General features: G+C 42.7%; 1 protein-coding gene across 3 annotated transcripts in view; it reads right to left on the bottom strand.

Annotated features, from left to right (window-relative positions):
• The window catches only part of LOC121851368 (all trans-polyprenyl-diphosphate synthase PDSS2-like), a 94550-nt gene that overhangs the window by 74206 nt on the left and 5937 nt on the right, over positions 1 to 14407 (bottom strand). The window lies entirely within an intron of this gene.

Below are 14407 nucleotides of genomic sequence, written 5' to 3'. Positions count from 1 at the left end.
GGAGTATGGGAGGGAGGGGGTGGGGTGTGGGTGGATGTTCGAGGGGTAGTGACCGCGGAGCGAATTCCCTTGATTTTGGATTCAAGAAAATCCAGCATCTCCTCACAGTGAAGGTTGGAGGAGATGACCTGCGCGGGGTGGCAGGGGAGACGGAGGAGTCGGGATGTGGTAGAAAACAGTAGCCTGGGGTTGTTCTTCGCCTCCAGGATTATCCTGGAGTAGAAGGACGATTTGGCCGAGGCTAGAGTGGAGCGGTAGATGTTGAGGAGGTCCAGCCAGATTTGTCGGTGGACTGTTAGGCCAGATTTGACACAGGTGCGTTCAGCGGCCCGCACCTGGCTCTTCAGTGAGCGGAGGTGGGTGATGAACCAGGGGGAGGAGCGAGAGTAGGAAACAGTACGGGAGGTGATGGGGGCAAGAGTATCGAGTGTGGAGGAGAGGGTGTTGTGGAGGAGAGTGAGAGGAGAAGAGGGGTCAGTGAGGATTGAAGGCCAGAGGGAGAGGAGTTCAGAGGACTCCAAGGCAGCGGTTAGGGATTGTGGGGGTAACTTCTTCCAGGTGGGTCTGGTGGAGGTGGTGAAGGAGATGAAGTAGTGGTCAGAGATGGCCTTGTCGGTAATGGTGACATCCGAGACACTGAGTTTTGGGTGATCACCAAATCGAGTGACTGTGAGTGGCGGAGTTGATGTGGAGGGAGAGGTTGAGCGAGGAGAGCAGGGAAGAGAAGTCTGAGGAGATGGAGCAGGAGGGGGTGAAGTGCAGGTTGAAGTCGCCCAGAATGATGAGGCGATCAGAGCAGAGGCAGAGAGATGTGAGAAGTGTCGAAATATCGGAGATGAGGGTGGGAGAGGTTTTAGGGGGCCGGTAGCGGAGGAGGATTTTGAGCGAGAGGAAGGAGGGGTGGGAGAGGGTGAGGTGCTCAAAGGAGGGGAAAGAGCCAGAGGAGTAGGGGGATAGGGCAAGTGGTGTCCTTGAGATAAGGGCTACACCACCGCCACGGCGGTTGGGGCAAGGGATGTGATGGGAGGTGTAGCCGGGTGGGTGTGGCCTCCGTGAGGGGGAAGGTGTCACATATAGTCTACATACATCATGGGGTAGTGGCGTGCATAATCCCAATCAGCAAGTTTAAGGCCAAAAGACACACAGCAATCACTACTTTAATTTCAGTCATCAATCTTCAGGCTATGACACAATGTAACTAAAGAAGTTAATTTAGCACTTTTCTTCTCCAGTTTAAACTAGAGTACAGAACAACATTTCGCAACATACCATCAACTGTACAGCTGTCAGTTCAGGGAACATGGAAAAACCATCTCACCCTTACTCGGGAGAATTTATCCACCCACTCGTGCCAAATACTGTAGCTCATGACTCACCAGTAATGTTTCATGGAATCTTATACCACAATTTTAAAAAATGCAGCACTGGTACAATATCTGTCAGTTTAAAAGAATGCTTTATCCCCTTATATCACACGTTTGCACTTTGTTTTCTGTACCAGAAGGCTGTGGATGCTCAGTCCTTGAACATATTCGTGACTGAGATTGATAGATTTCTAAAGGATAGAGGGATTAAGGAATATGGGGATAAGGCTCAGATGGAGTTAGGTTAGAAGATCAGCCATGATCTTATTGAATGGCGGAGCAGGCCCGAGGGGCCGAATGGCCTACTCCTGCTCCTAATTCCTATGTTCCAATGTACCCTACATCTGAAACTAACTGCACCATGCTGGTTTAAAAATAATTCTGTTTCTTTTAGACAGTGAAACATCATATCAAAAAGTTTATTTTGGCAACATTATCAGACACAAATGGCCCGAAAGATCAAATTTCAGGATATAAGGTTATCGCACCCTTGGGCCCAAATCTAAAGCCTGACTGACATCATTGCAGACATGGCACAAACTAACTTTCTCGATTCCTGTAAGTGTCGATTCCAAAGAGTAACAGAAATAGTATTTAAGTGACAAGAGAAAGCAATGTGCCTCCCTCACAGAATAAACTGTTAAACTTCACTGATCACCTTAGAACTGGCAGCACAATAACAAAGTGCAAATGTAAACTAAGAAGTCACTTTTGTGTATGCAATATTCAGATTTGCCATAACTTAGAGAAGTCTAAACAATAGACGTATTATCGAAGCCAAACCCTATCATTGCTTCAGAACTCCGAGATGCTATCCTGCTTACAGGGCACAAAGCAAATCCAAGTTGTTGTTACCAGATAGGAACGATGCATGTACAGTAGCTGAATGGTATATGACTCAGTTGATAGGGCTCCCATCTCAGAGTCAGAAGGTTGCGGGTGCTAGCACCATGTCAGGGATTTGAATTCACAGCCAAGGCTGACACACTAATACACTGCTGGGGTTTGCTGCATTGTTGGAAGGATCACCGAGGTCCTGTCTGCCTGTTCAAGTGGAGATTAAAGATCGCATTGCACTATTCGAAAAAAGGGAGTTTCTCCTGGTATCTTGATCAATAATTCCCAAAGAAAATTGCTCATTCACTTTATGGCTGTTTGTGGGTCACTGCTGTGTGCAAATTGGTTGCCACAAATGTCTACAAAAATAATAGTTACTACACTTTCCAGTAAATCCTGCTTTGACACATTCTAGCATGAAAGACTTTACTGTATATCAAATGCAAGGATTATTATTATTGTTAATTATGCAAAGTTGGATTTTAGTTCAAACTTAAAAACGACACAATTAAAGCTGCTAACTGAACGTGAATTAGTGGTTAGCAGAGAAAACACAACAGCTTCAACGCAGTCATATTCATAATTATAACCTGAGGGTTTAATAAGATCCAGTAATACCATTAGCCTGTTGTCCAAAGACTGAAAACAGACTGATCAGAATTCCCGTAAACCTCAGGCTATGCTCTTAAATAGCACTCAGCATTTGCATAATGTAATCAAAAATCAAGCCGCATGGCTGATTAACTTTTTTGAAGAGCTACCATCATGAATATTATGAAAAATACTTCTTAAAACTGCTTTCTTTAGAGCCTTATCAAAACAAAACCTGAGGCAATTCTGTACCACCTTTCTCCCTTTCTTCTTCGCCCTTCACAAAGCACAGATTCAGGTTGGCATGTAGTTTTCTGAACACCATAAACCCTCTAAGACTTTGACTAAATGGCTATTCATATCCAAGGGAAAACAGTGAGTGTCAGCAGGCTGTTCAACAATGGGGTTTGAATTACAACTGAGCCACATTCTGTCCTAATCTGAAACACAAACACTTTCTAGCATGAAACACTCAATAGTGTCCAGGCCTGGGAATCACAAGATCACACCGGGGGTTCAGATGAAGAAGGCCCTTCTGGCTGTTTGATTTCTTTTTGAACCCTTTTCACAGCATCAAGCTCGGTTTCAGGATACATCATTGCTAAATTCTCCTCCAGTTGAGACTGCTGAGATCAATTGTAATACCTTTAACACCTCAGGCATATGGAGTAAGGAAACTAAGATCAGCTAACTTAGCACAGATATAAATTTAACCTTTGACCTTTATTGCTTGTATGGCTCAGTACTGGAGCATTTTGCTACTTACCAATCATGGGTATTGGCCACACATAGAATTATAGGGCATTCGGTCCAACTAGTCCGTGCTGGAATTTATACACCATATTAGCTCCATTCCTCATCCGAATCTACACTCCCATCCCCTTGTATTCCATTCTCACTCCGGTGTAATTCTCTTTTCCCTCATGAACGCACATTTGGAATGTGGAGTCCTGTAGCTCAGTGGTTAGAGCACATGCTTTGCAAGCGAGAGATCTGGGTTCGATTCCCGGCAGGACGAAACCTTGGGCAAGTTTCCGTACTCCACATGCCTGATAATAATCCCTCAAGAAAAAAAACAATAATAAATTGGTCACTTCAATCCAAGACTGTTTGTTGGATACTGCTGTGCACAATTGGCTGCCGCGTTTCACCCACAAATATACAGTTAATTCACTTTACAGTCTATTCTGTGAAGCGACGTAGGATGTCTAGAAGAGTGAAAAGCGCTATATCAAATACAAGGATTATTATTATTATTTAAGTTTGCAATAAACAGCTAAATAAAAATGGAGATCAAATAACATACCATAATGCCAATTAAGATAAATAATCCTTTTGATAATAATCTTTTCATTTGATAATAATCGTTGCATTCGATCATTTTGACATAGCACCTTATTATTTCGTTGAAACATTGCAAAGAGTTTGAGATGATTTTAATGTGAATTGTAATGAGTGTGTATTTACAGGCAAATGCAGCAGCCAATTTGCACATAGCAATGTTCCACAAACAACCATGAAGTGAGTGACCAGAATACAGGCCGTCATAATACTAGTGATTTGAGAGTTTAAAGTGAAGAGGTCCTGCATGGCAGGTTGATGAATGAAGGATGAATTTACACCTGCCTTTCCAAACAATAAAGCTCAATGCATTCCAAAGAGAAAGTGTCCTAAATTAGGAAAAAAAACTGCTGGGTAGGGCACTGATGACAACAGCAGCAGAACAGGGAGTCTAGTCTCTGTGCTGTCAAACTGCAACTGCAAACTGCATCAACAAACCTGATAGATTTCACAAGCGGACAAAACTGAATGCTTCATTAATGAAAAATGGGCCGAGTTCAATGCATCAACAACAACAAAATTACATTTATAGAGCGCCTTTCACATCGGGAGGCCATTCCAAGGCGCTGGACAGTCAGGGGTCAGGACCCAAGCATAGGGAAGGGGTGGGGTAGGGGAAGGCAGAGAGGTGGGAGGGCAACTGAAGGCACGATCGAAGAGGAGGGTCTTGAGACCGGTCTTGAAGGAGGCAAGGAAGGAAGCGAGGCGAAGGGACTGTGGGATGGAGTTCCAGAGTGTGGGGGCAGAGAGGCTGAAAGCTCGGCCACCGATGGTAGGGTGGGTCGGGCGGGAGACATGGAGCAGGCCGGAGCCCGCTGAATAGACGGAGCGGGCAGGATGGTAGGGAGTCAGCAGGTCAGAGGCAGGAGGGGGCAAGGCCATGGGTGGCCTTGAAAGTGAGGACGAGGATCTTGAATTCGATCCTCTGGGGGATGGGGAGCCAGTGGAGTCGGGCGACGGTGGGAGTGATGGGGTCGCGGAGCCTGGTGCGTGAGAGTACACGAGCTGCAGAGTTTTGGATGATCTGCAGCTTGTGAAAGGAAGATTTGGGAAGGCCGATGAGGAGGGAATTTCCATAATCGAACCTTGATATGACGAATGCATGGGTGAGGGTTTCGGCAGCCTGAGGGGTGAGGCAGTGGCAACGTTGCGGAGGTGGTGGTAGGCAATGCCGGCCATGGCACGGATGTGGGGGAGAAAGGACAGTTCAGGGTCAAACAAGACACCCAGGTTCCTGACCGGCTTAGTGAGGTTGAGTGCGCAGCTGTGAATGCTGTTGCTGCCAGCGCCTGAGGTGCGGAGGCGCTGGCCCGAGCCAATCAGGAGGGTCTCGGTCTTGCTGATGTTCAGTTGGAATCCAAGCACTTCTACATGCCCATCCTGATGACCAGGATTTCGCATCGGTTTTCATGTAATCCACAAATTAATTGAAACAGACAAAGCTGAAGTGTTTTCTGCTTGTTCAAAGAACCACGCAATTAATGCTTTTCCAACAGCAGTCTTTTAAGCTGTCTTTCTAAAAAGGATGTCCAAGTCATTCTCATCCTATTCAGTGTTGAAGGTAATATACAAAATTTAACATTTCATGAGACAAACTATAATAATCCTTGCAATTTGATATAGTGCCTTATTGTGACTTCTCAAAGCACTTCACAGAATATATTGTAAAATGGATTGACTGTATTTTGTGGGCGAAAAATAAAAGGGATATCAGATGGGTACCCTGTGAGTTTTGACTATCTGCTTTTGGTGGTGGATTTCATGCTATCTCCCTACTTGACTCAACATAGGATTTAAAGATTCTTTGTTGTGCCAACAATATACATCTCCCACAGACCAAGATATTTGGACACACATGTGTAAACTTAGCCAGGTCTTTTAATAACATAAGAAATGCTATACCGAAAAAAGACCAAGGTCCATCTAGTTCGCCTTCCACTTTCCTGGCTGGCGATCGGATACACATATGTCCCAAACTACCTATGAACTATACCCCATAATGTTATTTCCTAAAATAAAACTATCTAATCTGTGTTTGAAAGAATCAACACTTCCTGCTTCAATCTATTCCATGCTTAAGAGTATCCACACGAGAGCTCCATTGATCCCACCTAAACATGGAAATTCCTGTGTCCAGAATGGAATACACACACTCACCCTGAAGAGATGTATCCTGCTTTACGTAATTCCAGAGTATTAGGCAAAGGTTTGCAACAGTCAAATCTTGGGCACCCCAAGGTATTTGTTGGGTACTGCTGGAGTCTAGTGGTAAGTGTATCTATCTTATCCTCTATGCAGCTGCTTATGGAGTATTGCAATATCTCTGTATAGTCCAAGGCTCAATTTCCTATATCCTCAATTAACAAAAATCAAACAAAGCATAATAAACCTAAACTGTGGTTTTAAAAGTTAACTTAATTTTTTAAAAAAGTCTCCATATAATTGTCCTAAGATCTTTCACAAAGAAAGTTCCTATAAGAGTGTAATGTTATGTGAATGACATAACACAACACACAAATAGGCACATATCAGAAAACAAAGTGATTCAATGAGATTTAAGATAAAACATTTACTTCAATGATTTTTTTTAAAAACAAAAACTTTTTTGTTTTACTTGTTAGCAAACTTCCATTTTTAAACTTTATATGAACCCATCAACATATAGTACTCAACAAGTCACTCTTTAACAAGTTTGATGGTCCAAGGAAGAGATTAAAGATTGGAAAGGAGATGGTCTTTCTCCAAAACTGGCTGTTCTCTGCTGCCTCAGTGCACATTTATAATCCCTGTTTAAGAAGGTAAATGCAATAATTCATCTATCCAATTGGTTGAAGAGACTTATGGGTTGGTCAGTACAGATTCATTCCTTCACGGATATTAACGTTACCATGAACACTGTGTAATACAATACAGTATGTACATCTGTAGCCACTGGTTATACATTAAGTTTTTAATAATGTGATGATTGTATCGAATTCCTGCTGGAACACATTCTCCTGGAAGTCAGGAAGTTCTATTTACTTTGACAATAGATTAACAGTCAAATACCACATAACCTCTGATCTTCAAATACTTTGAATTCTGAATGAAGCAGGCTTGATACAAGCACAAGGTTTCCATTCTTGAATCCTGGGAATGGCAAAAAGCAACCATTTACATGTAGCTCGACAGTATTGCTCAGAGACAATTTGCCACACCTATGGTTCTACTTTAACTGTTTCCTGTATTCTGAAAACATATAAAAATAAGTACAGTGATCCCTTGATTTAGCCACATTTGATCAGTGCAATTAAGACCAATTCTGTGAAACACTTGGAGGCATTCCAATGTGATAAGATGCAAAATAAAAGCTATTTCTTCCTTCACTAATACAATGGTTCTGTAAGTTATGTGGCCTAGAAAGATGGGTCCCCAACACATGACAAAGTGCCCAGACCCTAGAAGTAATGCAGAGGAGAGCAACAAGGATGATTCCCACTGTTTGAGGAACAGCTATAAGCAATACTTAGACAAGCTAGGACTCTTCAGTCTCAGAGGGGACCTCATAGACGTGAATAAAAATGTAAAGGGGATTGAAAGTAAACCCAGAACAATACTTTAAAGATGCACCAGAGCAGTAGAACAAGAGGTAATAGAGTTAGAGAAGCAAAGGGCAATTTGAGGACAAACAACAAGAAGTTTTTCTTTACCTAGAGGGTATTCGAAAAGAGAAGGGGGTTTCTTCCCCTGTCCTGGCCAACAATCAATCCTTCAGATAAAATTGGTCATTCACTTCCTGGCTGTTTGAGACACATTGCCTTGTGGCAAATTAGGTGCTGCATTCACCTACAAACATAGCGCCACTACACTTTATAGAAAACTCTTAAGAGAGGTTCCAGGCAGAGGGCGAAACCTTGGGCAAGTTTCCTTACTCCACACGCCTAATAATAATCCCTCCAAAAAACCAAAAACAATAATTAAATTGGTCATTTTCAATCTACGACTGTTTGTGGGACATTGCTGTGCGCAATTGGCTGCCGCGTTCGCCCACAAATATACAGTCAATTCCCTTTACAGTGTGTTCTGTGAAGCGCTTTGGGACGTCCTCCTGACGTGAAAAGCGCTATATCAAATGCAAGGATTATTATTATTATTATTATTATTATTTTGACGTCATAAGGTGCTACATCAAATGCAAAGATTATTATTTAACATTATTAAGAAGATTGAATGGGATTAGACTAAGTGGGCTCCTTTGGAGAAAAACGCAAGCACAGACGTGATGGATTGAACGGCCTGTTTCTGTGCTGTAACATTATATGACTCGTATTCCTTACATATTCAGTTAATGTTCTTTTCTTCCTATCTACCACAATGTGGCTGTTGTTTCAACTTATGGCACAGCTTGTTGGAGAAGCAACTTGCAAAAAGAGAAGGCTCAGGGGAGACTTTATTAAGGAATCCAACATCATAAAGGGTGCAGATAAAATGAACCATATCAATATGTTTAACATCATCAACATGGTGACACAGACTCAATCTCAGAAGAGGGACGATGCAGTTCAGATTTAATTATGACGAATATGCAGAATAGGCTGTCCAGGGAGGTGCTGGAGGCAGAATGTCGATAAATTCAAGTGGAATTGGAAAGCTACTTGGCAAAGAATTCAATTCAGAGGTTTGAGAGAGAGAGTGTGACAGGATTATTTCATTCTCCAGGAAACTTTTTTTAAACGTTGAAGTCAGCCAGATGGACTGCAATATTCTTTTCCAGTACTGTACATTCCACTGTTCCTCTTGTTTAACAAATGATTGATTAATAAATTGAGAATCATCTTGGTTTAGTTTTACATTCTAACCATACTTTACAGGGAATCTAGGATGGAGAACCATTTGTGCTGCAGATTTTTGACTAAACTTTGCACAATTCCAAAATGATTTTTCAGAGGTTAAAAGGCTGAAATCCTTAAGTTTTCAAACTTGGTGACACATTTTTCTAAATGGTACGTATTTCAACATTAGAGAAAATCTGAAATTTAGACCAAGATTCTACTTCACCAAATAACTACTAGTAAATATGGTATTAATTCAAGCACTATTATCATCAAAAAATATGGTCTTCTATAGGAGACTGACTGCATAAAAGAGAATCTTGTATAATTAGAATTTCCTATTAAAACCCAAGCTGGGCAACAATGATGTCCTGTTTCTTTAAATTTTCACAACAAGGCTGAACCTCATCCAATGCAGGGCAAACAATAATTAACCCTTGTCTCAAAATCAACTGCAACCAGTTAATAACAATAGCCAACATTGTCATAAGCAATAGCACATCCGAACCCTTCCTGTTCTCGAGTGGTTTAGGTCGTACCTCTCCCACCGTATTCATTTTGTTTCCACAAACGGCTTTTCCTCCACCCCCCGCACTGTCTCGTGCGGTGTCCCTCAGGGCTCTATCCTTGGTCCCCTCCTCTTCACCCTCTATATGCTCCCCCTTGGTGACATCATCCACAGACATGGGGTTAACTTCCCAACTCTACCTTTCCTCCTCTACTCTCAACTCCACGACCACCGATGTCCTGACAGCCTGCCTGTCCGACATCGAGTCCTGGACGAGAGACAACTTTCTTCAGCTCAACGTGCGCAAAACTGAGGCCCTCCTGATTGGCTCACGTCAGCGCGTCCGCACCTCAGGCGCTGACACCATCAGCATCCAACGCTGCACTCTCCACCTCTCAAAGTCAGTCAGGAACCTCGGGGTTCTGTTCGACCCTGAGCTGTCCTTTCTTCCTCATATCCGCTCCACAACTGGCACCGCCTTCCATCACCTCCGGAATATCGCCAGACTACGGCACTACCTCACCCCTCACGCTGCTGAAACTCTGGTCCACGCCTTTGTCACCTCAAGGCTGGACTATGGGAACTCTCTCCTCATCGGCCTTCCCGCCACCTCCCTCCACAAGCTGCAGGTCATTCAGAACTCTGCAGCTCGTGTACTGTCCCGCACCAGGCTTCGCGACCACATCACTCCCACCCTCGCTCACCTCCACTGGCTCCCCATCCCCCAGAGGATCGAATTCAAGTTCCTCATCCTCACCTACAAGGCCATTCACGGCCTTGCTCCCTCCTACCTCTCCGACCTACTATCCCCCTACCTACCTGCCCATACCCTCCGTTCCTCTGGCTCCGGTCTGCTCCACATCCCCCGCCTTCAGCCTCTCAGCCCCCAGGCTCTGGAACTCCATCCCCCAGTGCCTTCGCCGCCTCCTCCCTTTCCTCCTTCAAGGCCGGTCTCAAGACCTTTCTCTTTGACCGTGCCTTCAGCTCCCCTCTCGACTCTCTACCCCCTCCTCGCTCCCTCCCTTCCCTCCCCTCACCCTGACCATTTCCCCCCTGCTCGGGTCTCGACCCAACTGTCCAGCACCTTGGGACATCCTCCCGACGTGAAAGGCGCTCTACAAATGAAATCTTGTTGTTGTTGTTGTTCATGTGACATCAAACATCTGCACATTTTCCAGATTCTCTTGTACTTTCCATAAATCCCACTGCCCCAACCACCCGAGCTCTGCAATAGCACATCTACCCCCAAAATAAAAGCTAGACTTTGTAGGCTTAATAAAACTTCAAGGAAAATACCCATATTGTTTCATGCTAGTTTATAATGCACCAAATATGGACAAGTTATACTGGAAGTGTAATGTACGGAATCTGCCAGCACAGTCCAAAACTCCCAACTCACAAGAGTCACAGTGTCACTTTACAGTAAATTCTTCAAGAGATTTTGACATTATAAGGCACTGCATCAAATATAATAATAATAATCCTTACATTTGATATTTCACACCTTCAAGACATCTCAAAGCGCTTCACAGAATATACTGTAAAGTGTAGTGACTGTATTTTGTGGGCGAAACGTGGCAGTCAATCGACTAACAACCATGTTCCTACTTACTGTTAGGTAAACAGAAGCAAAGATTATTATTTACACCCAATGTCCAATGACCTTCCTGCCCTCTTTGAGTGAATTGGCAGGTCTCAACCAATCTGATATCATAAGCACAGTGGGTAAGTTTGCAGGTTGAATATGCAATCTTGAACAAAAGATTGAGATTGAGGAATACCCAATGTGTTCCCAGAGAACAATCTACTTATAGCCAATAGACCCATCCACCCTTAAGAACCAGTAACCAGTGGCTATTTTGCTAAAATCCAAGATTTAAATGGGTTGGGAAAGAAGAAAAATATAAATGGGGAAAATTTTTTTTTTTAAAATTATGTATGCTCTACACAACAAATGAATAGTATTGAAAAGAGACAAAGTTCCCAAGAGCAGGTGTAGGATTATTCCAGGGGATATTGCCATTGAAAGCAAATGTTTAGAGACTTTCTCGGGACACTTATCCAAGAATACAATACGGTAATGGGATGCAATAAATTTTCTATGAGTCACAGAATGTTTTCCAGTAAACAAAACCACTAGCCTTTTACAGGAAGTGGTGCAGATCTGATTACACAGCCTGATGTTAAAGACAGTTCAATCCAATAGAAATTCTTAATAGTTTGGGACAATTTTGGTTAGCATACTATAATATCCATAATTTCCTAGCATGTCCATTATGAGATATTTCACTGAAGTAGTAAGTCTGAAGCAAAAGTCTTCAATTTAAATCGAGCCAACTTTGCTGGTATGAGAGAGGATTTAGCCAGAATAAACTGGGAGACTAAACTTAAAGATTTGACGGTAGACCAGCAATGGCAGACATTCAAGGAGATGGTGCAAAATTCCCAACGAGCACATATTCCTTTGAGGAATAAGAATGCCATGGGAAAGGTGGTGCAGCCATGGCTAACAAGAACAGTTAGGGAAAGTATCAAATCAAAAGAAAAAGCCTATAAAACAGCGAAGATGAGTAGTAAACCCGAGGATTGGGAGAACTTTAGGGAACAACAGAGGAGGACCAAAAAATTGATCAAGAGGGAGAAAATAGATTACGAGGGCAAACTAGCAAAGAACATAAAAACAGACTCCAAGAGTTTTTACAAATATATAAAGAGGAAAAGGCTAGCGAGAGTGAATGTGGGTCAATTACAGGCAGAGACCGGAGGAATTATAATAGGGGACAAAGACATGGCAGAGTCATTAAACAAGTATTTTTCTACAGTCTTCACCGTAGAAGACACTGAAAACATACCAAAAATAGAGGACCAAGAAGACAATATTAGCGAGCAACTTAGGGAGATTAACATTAGTAAAGAGATGGTTCTAGGTAAATTGTCGGGTCTTAAAACCGATAAATCCCCTGGACCAGATGGCCTGCATCCGAGAGTTTTAAAGGAGGTGGCTAATGAGATAGTGGATGGCATGTCTATAATCTTCCAAAAGTCTGTGGATACTGGAAAAATTCCCATTGATTGGAAGATTGCAAACGTAACTCCACTATTTAAGAAGGGTGGGAGAGAAAATAGGGAAAACTATAGACCAGTTAGTTTGACGTCAGTTGTAGGGAAAATTCTTGAGTCCTTAATAAAAGACGTAGTTATGGGATACCTGGAGGACCATAAAAAGATTTAACATGGCTATACAAAAGGGAAGTCATGCTTGACTAACCTTTTAGAATTTTTTGAGGATGTATCCAGCAGGTTGGATAAGGGGGAACCAGTAGATGTGGTATATTTGGATTTTAGGAAGGCATTTGACAAGGTGCCACACAAAAGGCTGTTACTCAAGATCAAGGCCCACGGGATTAATGGGAAAATATTAACATGGATAGAAGAGTGGCTATCGGGTAGAAAGCAGAGAGTAGTGATAAACGGATCATTCTCGAATTGGCAGGATGTAACTAGTGGAGTGCCACAAGGATCAGTGCTTGGGCCTCAGCTATTTACCATTTACATCAATGATCTGGACGAGGACATTGAATGTAATGTGTCTAAATTCGCGGATGATACTAAACTAGGTAGCTCTCAGGATGATGCAAAAAGATTGCAACAAGATATAGATAGGCCAGGGGAGTGGGCAAGTAGGTGGCAGATGGAATTCAATGTTAGCAAGTGTGAAATTATTCACCTAGGTAGCAAGAATAAAAGAACAGATTATTTTCTGGAAGGGGAGAAGTTAGATAGTGTTAGTATTCAAAGGGATTTGGGTGTCCTTGTACACCAGTCCCAAAAAGTTAGTTTGCAGGTGCAGCAAGCAACCAAGAAGGCGAACGGCATGTTAGCGTTCATTTCAAAAGGTTTAGAATATCAGAGTAGGGAAGTCTTGCTGCAACTGTATAGGGCCTTGATGAGACCGCACCCAGAGTATTGTGTGTAGTTTTGGTCTCCTTATTTAAAAAAGGACATACTTGCCCTAGAGGGGGTGCAGCGTAGATTCACTTCGTTAGTTCCTGGAATGAGGGGACTGACCTATGAGGATAGGCTGAATAAACTAGGGCTGTATTCTCTAGAGTACAGAAGAATTAGAGGGGAATCTTATTGAAAATTATAAGATTCTTAAAGGGCTGGATAAAGTAGACACTGAGGGTCTGTTTCCCCTGGTAGGAGAATCTATAACCAGGGGTCACAGTCTTAAAATTAAGGGTCAGCCTCTTAGAACAGAGTTGAGGAAACATTTCTTCACTCAGAGGGTAGTGAACTTATGGAATTCACTCCCCCAGAAGGCTATAGATGCTCAGTCCTTGAACATCTTCACGGCTGAGACTGATAGCCTCTTGAAAAATAGAGGGACTAGGGGATATGGGGATAGGGCAGGTAATCAGAGTTAGGTGAGAAGATCAGCCATGATCTTATTGAATGGCGGAGTAGGCACGAAGAGCCGAATGGCCTATTCCTGCTCCTAATTCTTATGTTCTTATGTTCTTATTATAGTCAGGCTCACAGTCACAGTGAATATAACAAACCTTAACTTAGAATTCTTTCTACAATTCGAACAAATCCAACAAATATTTAACAGCAAACACTTAATATTTAACTATTTATAGACTAAATCTGTCTGCTTTAACTTGCACTTCACAGGATATACTGTAAAGTGGTCTAACAGTGTGTATTTGTGGGCAACCATGGCAGCCAATTTGCACACAGCAATATCCCACAAACAGCCATGGAGTGAATGACCAATTTTATTTGGGGGATTGTTTACTAGGACCGTAGGATAAACTGACATCTTTTTCAAAGTACCCTGAGAACTTTATCACCCAGAAGAACAGGCAGGCGGAACCTCTCATCCTCCATCCTCCAACACCCCAGAACTGCATTGGAGTGTCAGCATACAACAACAACAACAACAAGATTCC

Source organism: Callorhinchus milii, unplaced genomic scaffold (assembly GCF_018977255.1).
Source record: "Callorhinchus milii isolate IMCB2004 unplaced genomic scaffold, IMCB_Cmil_1.0 Scaffold33, whole genome shotgun sequence".
In the NCBI taxonomy this organism is placed as follows: Eukaryota; Metazoa; Chordata; class Chondrichthyes; order Chimaeriformes; family Callorhinchidae; genus Callorhinchus; species Callorhinchus milii.
The sequence above is the reverse complement of the archived record's forward strand: the minus strand, read 5'-3'. Positions and strand labels throughout refer to the sequence as shown.